General features: G+C 43.4%; 1 pseudogene; it reads left to right on the top strand.

The window, feature by feature from the left end:
* Nucleotides 1-358: 358 nt before the first annotated feature.
* Nucleotides 359-504, top strand: LOC144491961 (U1 spliceosomal RNA; annotated as a pseudogene).
* Nucleotides 505-11,465: the final 10,961 nt, after the last annotated feature.

Below are 11,465 nucleotides of genomic sequence, written 5' to 3'. Positions count from 1 at the left end.
AAGCCAAAAAGAAATTTCCACTTTTGCGTGGACAGTAGAGTTCTATTCTATTCTATGTCTTTATTTCATCCATTGTTGTTTGCACAACTTCAGATTGATTTGAGTGCTGTCCTGCTCCTTTGCGTTTGTGATTTATGATGACAGCACCTTTAAAGAAATGGGCAGTACCTGAAGAAATAAAATCATTAGCAATATCTGCTAACTTAAGTACCAGGAAGGAAAGTTGGTAGCCAGCTGATTAGTGGAATAGCTTTGAAGAAACAGGAAGGAGGTGGGTATCATGATGAATGTAGAGAGGCCATGAGGGGAGATAGGAGTTAAATTAGAGAAAAACGCAAGTTCAGGGATAGAGTGAGGAAGATCTACCTGGTGGGGGTGAAACCTTGATCAAGCAGGTGGTTCACCCAGTACGAGGCTAGCCCATTGCACTTCGGGTGTGCTGATACCTGCGATGTCCCCAAATGCGGGATACTTGACTGCAAAATTTGGGGGAAGGGAGGACTAGCGAAAGAAAAGGAAGTGGCAGAAGCAGCTGGTCAGAAGAAGACTGCAAGAAACTACAAAGGGTCGTGAACGAAGCCCAGTCCATCACACAAACCAGCCTCCCATCCATTGACTCCGTCTACAATTCTTGTTGCCTCGGAAAAGAATAATCAAGGACCCCACGCACCCCAGACATGCTCTCTTCCATCTTCTTCCATTGGGAAAAAGATACAAAGGTCTGAGGACACGTACCAACTGACTCAAGAACAGCTTCTTCCCTGCTGCCATCAGACTTTTGAATGGACCGACCTTGCATTAAGTTGACCTTTCTCTACACCCTAGCTATGACTGTAATTCTGCACTCTGTCGTTTCCTTCTCTATGAACGGAATGCTTTGTCTCTATAGCATGCAAGAAACAATACTTTTCACTGTCTACTAATACATGTGACAATAATAAATCAAATCAAATCAAATGGCTTCAATCTCAGTAACAAAGTTCATGAACTCTTTGCGCATATTGCTGGAGATGAGGCAAGAGCAGGCAGGGGAATGGTGTGTAAGAAAATGCTTCGGAGTTGAGAAAATAAACCAGGAGTTATTGTTGCATTCCAGGATGACCCTAGAATAGTGGACAGTTTTACCAGATGAGAACATGACTCAGTATTGTTTTATGTGGTCCAGACAGATCTGGCAGTAAATCATATCCATTCATGTCTGTACCATTTGGACTTAAGGGAGTAGAGGTGAGGGCTGCACAAGGGGAAATAGCTAGGGTGAGAGAGACTAATGGCTTTATTTGGACTAGGGTATTTATAGCATGGTCACACTGGGCCGAATGGCCTCGTTCCATGCTGTTAAAACCATTTCCATGATCAAAGGAGGAGTCGAGGATGCAGCTGAGCAAGCAGCAGCTGTAGAAATGTTGTTGCCGAATGGGGATCCAAAGATTAGATTGCTGAGATTTTGCAAGTGCAGTTGCACAGCAGGCAGTAAAGACGGCATATGGTATGTTGGCCTTCATAGCGAGAGGATTTGAGTATAGGGATAGGGATGTTTTGCTGCAATTGTATAGGGCGTTGGTGAGGCCACATCTGGAGTATTGTGTGCAGTTTTGATGTCATTATGTGAGGAAGGATGTCCTTGCTATAGAGGGAAGATTTACCAGGCTGAATCCTGGGATGCAGGTCTGTCATATGAGGAGAGACTGAGTCGGTTAGGATTATATTCACTGGAGTTCAGAAGAGTGAGAGCGGATCTCATAGAAACTTATAAAATTTTAACAGGGTTAGACAGGGTAGATTCAAAAAGAATGTTCCCAATGGCGGGGGAGTCCAGAACTAGGGGTGATAGTTTGAGGATAAGGGGTAAACCTTTTAGAACTGAGGTGAGAAGAAATTTCTTCACCCAGAGGATGGTGAATGTGTGGAATTCATTACCACAGAATGTAGTTGAGGCCAAAACGTTGTCTAATTTCAAGAAGAAATTAGATACAGCTCTTGGGGCTAAAGGGATATGGGGGGAAGGGGGGAATCAGGATATTGAATTTGATGATCAGCCATGATCAAGATGAATGGCAGAGCAGGCTCGAAGGGCTGAATAGCCTAGTCCTGCAGTATAATTTGGATAAGTGTGAGGTTATTCACTTTGGAAGCAAAAATAAGAAGGCAGATTACTACCTGAATGGCTGTAAATTGGGAGAAGGGACTGTGCAGCGGGACCTGGGTGTCCTTGTGCACTGGTCACTGAAGGTAAACATGCAGGTACAGCAGGCAGTAAAAAAGGCAAATGGCATGTTGGCCTTCATTGCCTTCATTGGGCGGCACAGTAGCACAGTGGTTAGCACTGCTGCTTCACAGCTCCAGGGACCTGGGTTCGATTCCCGGTTTGGGTCACTGTCTGCATGGGTTTCCTCCGGGTGCTCTGGTTTCCTCCCACAGTCCAAAGATGTGCGGGTCAGGATGATTGGCCATGCTAAAATTGCCCCTTAGTGTCCTGAGATGCATAGGTTAGAGGGATTAGTGGGTAAATATGTAGGAATATGGGGTAGGGCCTGGGTGGGATTGAGGCCGGTGCAGACTCGATGGGCCGAATGGTCTCTTTCTGTACTGTAGGGTTTCTATGATTTCTATGATTGCGAGAGGTTTCGAGTACAGGAGCAGGGATGTGTTGTACAGGGCCTTGGTGAGGCCACACCGAGAGTATTGTGTGCAGTTTTGGGTCTCCTTTTCTGAGGAAGGATGTTCTTGCTCTCGAGGGAGTGCAGCGAAGGTTTACCAGGCTGATTTCGGGGATGGCGGGACTGATGTATGAGGAGAGATTGACTAGGTTAGGATTGTTTTCACTGGAGTTCAGACAAATGAGGGCGATCTCATAGAGACCTATAAAACTCTAGACAGGATAGATGCAGCGAGGATGTTCCTGATGGTGGGGGAGTCCAGAAGCAGGGGTCACAATCTGAGGATTCAGGGTAGACAATTTAGGACGGAGATGAGGAGACATTTCTTCACTCAAAGTGTGGTGAGCCTGTGGAATCCATTACCATAGGAAGTAGTTGATGTCAAAACATTGAATGTATTCAAGAGGCGGCTGGATATAGCACATGGGGCAAATGTGATCAAAGGTTATGGGGAAAAAGCAGGATTAGGCTATTGAGTTGGATGATCAGCCATGATCATAATGAATTGCGGAGCAGGCTCAAAGGGTCAAATGGCCTCCTCCTGCTCCTATCTCCTATGTTTCATTATTATTTCTATGCTTCTATTTCTATGTTGTAAGCGATTCAGGGTTCAGGGTTTTCTGGGGTTGGTCATAGAAGAAGATATAGTTGGGGCCATGAAGGGGGATGTGTGAAGTGTGATACAAGGAAATGATTGGAGATGGTCTTATCTGTAATACAATGGAAGTATTGAGGTCATGTGAGATGGCAAGGCCAAGGATAGCTGTGAATCTGCGCTGGGGAGTTTACATGGAGGGCGAAATTAAGGGGATTTAAGAGGGCAGCGAACTCAGAGCAGAGAGAACATGATGTATTAAGTTTGGGGTTAGAAACACATCTTGTTCTGTGACACCTGTTTGTTTCCAGCCACTCCCTCCTAGGCCAGCTGCACCAGATGCTTCCAGATGGGAAGTGGAAGGTTCAGCCATCTGTCCCTCGACTTTCTGGCTTCTTGAGAAAGGTTTTCCAGAACCTGGGCAGTAAACCTGCATTTTCTCACCCTGTAAAGACTCATTTGTAGCAATTCTATTTAGTGAACAGCTGCTGATCCTTCCCAGTGTCATCTCAAATGTTTATGGACACAGGCTGAATGGGGACTGTCGCCTCTTCAATATTAAGCAGTTTACTTTATAACCCTTAATTAATCTCCCAATACCATGACAACAATTTTCTAACACAGAAGACATGAAACTCTAAAAAGGAGAGTGGAATTCTTCATTTAGAATTAAGTGTGTATCTGACAGGAATAAAGGAGGGGAGAAAAATATGCTAACTCAAAAAGCAAAGTATTCACCTCCACCTCTGCACCAGTTTGCAACAATGATCGCATCTATTTATTCCCCAGCTTGTAATATCTTTTGTTCAGTTTTGCAGGACACATTTTGCACTCCCATTTGCATTGAGCATGAATGACGTCAGGAGCGCAAAATATTACAAGAGGCCCAAATCGTGTTTTACATCAGCAGGATTTCCCATTGCAACGGTCCCCGCTCCCTCCCACCAATGACATAGAGTACATTAGCATCAGATTATCAGGCCTCTATGCCTGGGGGGGGGAGGTGGTTGTGTTGCGTGGGGGTGGAAGGGGTGCTGTGTGGGGGTTGCTGCTTGGTAGGGGAGGGGGGTGGGCCGGGCCGGGCCGGGGGGGGGGGGGAGGTGGTGTGGATGCTGGGTGGGGATTATTGGGGGCTGTGAACGGTGGGGTGTTTGGCTGAAGAAAGCTACCATTGGGGCCGGCGGCTTCAACGTTGCTATTCCCGCTCGATGCCACAGTCTGTGTTAAGAAGGGAAAATTCTACCCAGTGTGACACAGGACAGGATGGAGACGCTTGGCTGATATCCTGAATGCTGTCTCACTTAGTTACTTTAGATCCCTAACTATAGAGAGCTAATTTCGCAAATTGCCATTCTTGGCATGGGGTTTTGCCCACTGGGACACACATTAGGAATGCTGGAGCTGTTTACTCTCCATGAATTTTTGCCCATTGATTTTAACAGAAGCATGTGTCCAAACTCCAGATATTGGCCTTCAGTGGATGAAGTGCCATGTCAGGAAGGTGAATTCACAATTACAATGAAGGTGTTTATGGCTGAAAAAAAGATGACTGAGGGCTTTTCGACTCTGTGCATGTTGATCTAAATAGCAATACTATTGTTTTATGGAAATTTATTCCAGTGGTGCAGCTAGATGGTTCCTGATCACTTACAGCTGCTTTGTACAGTATTTAATTTTAAAGCGAATTAGTTTGATGATCCGTCATTTAGTTCTCAATTATTTGTATGATCCTTTGTTGTCCTGCTCAGCCGACTGCCACCATGGTAGTTGACTGACATGCTGGCCTTCCGTTCTCTTGGGGTGGGTAATTATTAGTTCAAAGAGCATTCTTCAATGTGGTGATTGTTTGCAAGTTTGGATTTGGCAGCTCTGGAATTAAAGCATGAGCCCTGCAGGGAATGTCCTAAGTTCAAAGTGGTCCTTGAAGACCATAGGAGAACAGATGGATTCTCAAAATACCTTCAAAGGGGAGGGACGTCTCTGCCTAGCTTCCTGCTGGAACTATTTGTGGGTTTGTTGGTTTGGTAGCCAGATATTAAAAGCTTGATCATAGTTAGGGTCTGTGGTCCCAGCGCAATGCTTCAGTGTGCTCTGTCAATTGCAAGGCTTGCCTCCTTCACACTCAGTGAGGTCAATTTTCATCATGTGAATGCTTTGTGTGCTAACTCACAGGCATTATGAATGGGAAGCTGGGCCTCTGCCCATTTTGCACATATGGTACATCTCTGGGCAGAGGAAGCTCCTGCCAGAAATAGGCAGCAATTTCATTTTGAGATTCAAATGAAGAGGAGTGACATTATCACGCCTCCCACGTCTTTTTTTTCCCCCCATCTTTTATGCTGGGTTTGTATCACTTCCAAATCACACTCAAATAAATAGGCAGATTATTATGTGCTAAGCTGTGTTCAAAGGAAATTTAATGGGAGCTTATCAAAACTCAAGTAATAACTTTTAGGCCGTCCTGATCGGAAAATTTCTCTTTTTCCTGTGGGCAAAGGTTCTATTGAGCTTCTGTGTTTGCCCCCAACACTGATGGACTTTCCAGTCAGAATCCCCTTATCTAAGGTAGTTGGAGGAATAATATCAAAGGTGAGACAGATCATAACTGCCAAGCATTACATTCATGCACCTCCAATCAGAGATGAACATGCCTTGTCTTAATTATTGCACACAGAGGCTCCAGTTCTCAAGGTAGATTGTTTTTTAATTCAATCATGGGCGTCACTGGCTGGCCAGCATTTATTGCTCATCCCTAGTTGCCCTTGGAGGGCAGTTGAGAGTCAACCACATTGCTGAGGCTCTGGAGTCACATGTAGTCCAGACCAGGTAAGGACGACAGATTTCCTTCCCTAAAGGACATTAATGAACCAAATGGGTTTTTCCGACAATTGGCAATGATTTCATGGTCATCAATGGATCATTAATTCCGCATTTCTTTCCTTCAATTCAAATTCCACCAGCTACTGAGGCAGGAATCGAACCTGGGTCCCAGAACATTAGTTGAGTCTCTGGATTAATAGTCTAGCGATAATACCACTAGGCCATCAGCTCCCCAGAAGACGAGAAATGGTCTTCTGGAAGACAGAATGTCCAACAGTTATATTAGATACTTCTTCAGAAATACCCTTAGCTCACTCTGGTATGTTTTAGTTGTAATATTTCGTGAATGCATGGCAGGACGTTGACTGCTGATAACAGTAGATAGTTTTGTGTCACACTGAGTTCAATGACACCAAATTCAGTTTTGTTAAATACTGTCCGGATTTGAAGCAGTCTGTCACATGGACAAAGCTCCAATCATTCCTTTTAGTTCTCCAGTCAACTGTGAACACCTCCAGCACGCTCAACAGCTTTTGTAGTTCACTTGATTGGAAATATTTGATAATCCCTATCACAGGTAGACACTACTTGCTGGTAGTCTGTGCTTCTTTCACTTAACACCTACACCAATGCGTTACAATCAAACTTGCTAAGTTTGCAGATGATACAAAGATATGTAGAGGGGCAGGTAGAATTGAGGAAGCAGGGGGGCTGCAGAAGGACTTGGACAGGCCAGGAGAGTGGGCAATGAAATGGCAGATGGAATACAATGTGGAAAAGTGTGAGGTTATGCAGTTTGGAAGGAGGAATGGAGGCATAGACTATTTTCTAAATGGGGAAATGTTTAGGAAATCAGAAACACAAAAGGACTTGGGAGTCATTGTTTACGATTCTCTTAAGGTTAACGTGCAGGTTCAGTCGGCAGTTACGAAGGCAAATGCAATGTTAGCATTCATGTCGATAGGGCTAGAATATAAGAGCAGGGATGTACTTCTGAGGCTGTATAACACTCTGGTCAGACCCCATTTGGAGTATTGTGAGTAGTTTTGGACCCCATATCTAAGGAAGGATGTGCTGGCCTTGGAAAGGGTCCAGAGGAAGGTCACAAGAATGATCCCTGGAATGAAGAGCTTGTCGTATGAGGAGCGGTTGAGGATTCTGGGTTTGTACTCGTTGGGAGTTTAGAAGGATGAGGGGGGGCTCTTATTGAAACTTACAGGATACAGCGAGGCCTGGATAGAGTGGATGTGGAGAGGATGTTTCCACTAGTAGGAAAAACTAGAACCAGAGGGCACAACTTCAGACTAAAGGGACGATCCTTTAAAACAGAGATGAGGAGGAGTTTCTTCAGCCAGAGAGTGGTGAATCTGTGGAACTCTTTGCCGCAGAAGACTGTGGAGGCCAGGTCATTGAGTATCTTGAAGACAGAGATAGATAGGTTCTTGATTAACAGGGGGATCAGGGGTTATGGGGAAAAGACAGGAGAATGGGGATGAGAAAAATATCAGCCATGATTGAATGGTGGAGCAGACTCGATGGGCCGAGTGGCTTAACTCTGCTCTTATGTCTTATGGTCTTACTTCGAGACTCATAACTTTAGAAAGAGACTTGAATTCCCAATGACGGACTTAAAGGAATCGCATGACAAAATTTCAAGTTTTAATACTTTTACTGTAACAAACAAAAATCTCATATTTCCTCATTGCAACTTACTATCCCACCTTTTTTAGTGTCATTTGCAAATTTGGCTACAGTACCTTCCATCCTTGTATTTAAGTCATTAATATAGATTGTAAATAGTTGGGGCCCGAGGACCGAGCCCTGTGGCACCGAACTAGTTACATCTTGCCAACCAGAAAAAGACCTATTTATCCCAATTCTCTGCCCTCTGTCAGTTAGCCACTCTTCTATCCAAGCTAATAAATTACCCCTAATCCCATGTGACCTTACCTTATGTATTAATGTTCTGTGCAGTACCTTATCAAATGCATTCCTGAAGTTCAGATATACTACATCTACAGGATCCCCATTATCCACTTGGCTTGTTACATCTTCGAAGAACTCTAGCAAATTAGTCAAACATGACTTACCCTTCATAAAACTACGCTGACTCTGATGGATTGCGTTTTGACTTGCCAAACGTCCTGTTAGTACTTCCAAATCATAGTTACTAACAATTTCCCAAGAACATATGTTAAACTAAATGGTCTATAGTTTCTGCTTTCTGCCTCCCTCCCTTTTTCAATAAGGATGTTATATTAGCATTTTTCCAATCCACTGGAACCTTTCCCGCATCCAGGAATTTTTAGAATATTTTATATGCAAATGGATCCACTACCTCTGCTGCCACTTCCTTTAATACCCTAGGATGTAGGTCATCAGGCCCTGGGGACAATGTGGGCAGTACTGTACCCAGTTGCACACTAATGCTTTCTATGCGTGACCCTTATTCTACACACCTGGCCCCCCAAGTCTTTTTCCAATGTCTTTACAATGCAATCGTGGTTACCCAGCATACTTACAGTATCTCTGCTACCCCTTCTCCCTTCTCAATTCTCCGTGTTTGGACATTCAGTAAGTCTGGTGACTTTAGAATTCTTCCAGATTTTGTCTTTACAACAGTTAGGAAAAATGGTAGATTCTATTGCAGTGAGTAAACCTTTATGAATAGGACATTGTTTTGGATGTAGTCATTCGGGCATTCTCTTTTTTCATTTTTTGAAGTTGAACCCTCTTTGTCAACTCTTTTCTTCCTATGTATGATTTACCGTGATGTACATGGGAGTTTACACTTCAAGAATAGTACCTCTATTCCCACTTGTTTCACAACTTTAGCCAAAACTTTGATGACTCTCGTTTTCCAAAAGAGAAAATGCTGGAAAATCTCGGCGGGTCTGGCAGTATCTGTAAGGAGAGAAAACAGCTGACGTTTCAAGTCCAGATGACCCTTTGTCAAAGCCAGCCAAAACTCGTTTTCCAGTTGTTTTTCAAGCTTATGAATCTTATCCTTCATTTCAGCAACTGCTCTAGTTCGTTCGGTTGTCTTTGTTTCAGAGTTATCTGTGAAACTCCTATGTAAGTTTAACAACTTTGCCTGGGCATTCAGTTCTTTTTGGGATCTTTCTTCCATGGTCACTGACTGCTCCTCAGATACTTTCAATTCATTAATTAGATCTTCAACCTGTTTCATGGAATTTTCCTTATCTGCTGTCAAAGTCTAGATTTGCTCTCCGAAACTGTGCCTCTCATCTTTCATGTTGTTCAGACTCGATCAAAGTTCAAGAATTTCATCAGTTTTGGTTGTCAGTTCTGCTTTCAAGCAATTGTTCTGATGCATTTTCAATGAGAGCTGCTTTGCTGCAGCTTTCTGTGCACTCTTTTGACGCTTTCTTTCCCACTCCCCGTGCCAATATTACTCTCTATTTGAATGAACCTTTTCCTCCTCACTGAACTGTGAGACATGTGCCAACCTCAATAGAATCCCTGGAAATAGCCTCAAGAATGCCAATTTTCTCACTTCCAAATGAACGAGACAACTGTGGGCAGGATTTTCTGGTCCTTCCCGCTGGCAGGATCTTCCAGACCCATCAAAGGTGACCCCCTGCGGTGGGATTCACCAACAAAGGGGTGAGCGAGTCATAATAAATACTGTAAGCTTCGATGGGACTGGAAGGTCCTGCCAATGGCCAATGGTAAGCTGCCTCTTCCATGGGAAAACACGCCGCAGGAGGGGGCGAGGGGGGGAGGATGGGGCAGAAAAGCCCAGAAGGTTTAACTATGCTGGTCTGAAAATTCCAAGAAACATTGTGTTTGATCGGTCACCAGTTGTGTGACATTGACTGACATTGCCAATCTCCTCACCAATAGAAAGCATTTTTGAACATTGAAGCCATATATGGCTTTTATATTGACTTTTGCCAGGACAGCTGATATCCCTTATGTTTTAAGGAATTTAAAATCATACGTACTCTCTTCCACCTTCTTCCGTTGGGAAAAAAAATACAAAAGTCTGAGGTCACACACCAACCGACTCAAGAACTGCTTCTTCCATCAGACTTTTGAATGGACCTACCTCGCATTAAGTCGATCTTTCTCTACACCCTAGCTATGACTGTAACACTACATTCTGCACTCTCTCCTTTCCTTCTCTATGAACGGTATGCTTTGTCTGTAGAGCGTGCAAGAAACAATACTTTTCACTGTATATTAATACATGTGACAATAATAAATCAAATCAAAATCAATTTACAGGTTTAAAAGGCAACATTTGTTAGTTGCTTCGCCGCATCACACATTGCAGGTTCTTCTGATTAGTTTTGTAATTGTGAAAATGAACAGACAGTTCACGCACAGATTATATAAACTTTAAAAAGTTACATTCGAATGTAACAAGTGTCTTTCTGTTCTTTAAGCCGTAGTACATGTTCTCATATAAGTTTGCCTGCAGGGGAGAAGTGTTGTTGTCAAATTATTTGACACAATTGTGCATTTTTATGATGGTGTTTTAATACAGTTGGCAAAATTGAAGTCTCTGTTATATTCTGATGAAAATGGGCACGGTGTATATTTGTAAAGAAGTTCGACGTGCACTGGGTAAGTGAGCAGTGGGAATGGTGTCACTTCAAAGTAAGCTGCATTTATTACTTTGATTACTCCTCCTGGCCACTCAATCCCAGAATGTGAGCTTCTCTGTTCTAAGCAGCGTGAAACAATGGATGACGTAGTTCTTAATTGCAAATTATTATTTCTTGACTTGCGGTCGCCGCAATGTGTTACTTGTTCTGGCAGTACCGGTCTCGCAATATTTACCATTGTGCCTTCAGAGAAGAGGTAAGCCTTTCAACAAGGCAATTATTCAAACAGGCATGTTTTTACAAGTGAAGAAGCACCGAACAATTTGTGTACTTTCTTTGCTTCGGCCTTCGGGCCCAAAAATGAAGCTGAGCACAAGGCCCCACTCACTGTAAATCCGCCACTGGGTCAGGCACCATCTTGGCTCTTGGGCTGTTTTGTGGTGCGTTTTAAAATGGCAATTTTGACTGCCGCTAACTTAAAAGCTTTTTAAAATTTTTCTGACCAAGAACTTGAGTTTTTGTCCAGGTCTTCTAACTCTGCTTTCTCTGGGTATTGACGATGGCTTTCCATGGGATTCAGTGTAGTCTTCTGCTGCAATGTGAAGTCCTACTTTGGATCGTTTCTCTGGTGATCTCCTTCTGCTTTTTGGTGCTTCTGGTGCTTTTTGTTAAGTCAGAATGCTGTTTTTTTTCAATTTTCCAGGTATCGAGAAGTTGTGATAAAGTGGAAGTGAAGGAATCTAATAACCAGGAATTGGTTAGAGACACAGATTGACTGAGGTCTTTAATATACGGTTTAGCCTCGCAAAATTGTAA

Source organism: Mustelus asterias, chromosome 3, assembly GCF_964213995.1.
Source record: "Mustelus asterias chromosome 3, sMusAst1.hap1.1, whole genome shotgun sequence".
Taxonomy (NCBI): Eukaryota; Metazoa; Chordata; class Chondrichthyes; order Carcharhiniformes; family Triakidae; genus Mustelus; species Mustelus asterias.
This window is presented reverse-complemented; position numbering and strand designations above follow the sequence as displayed.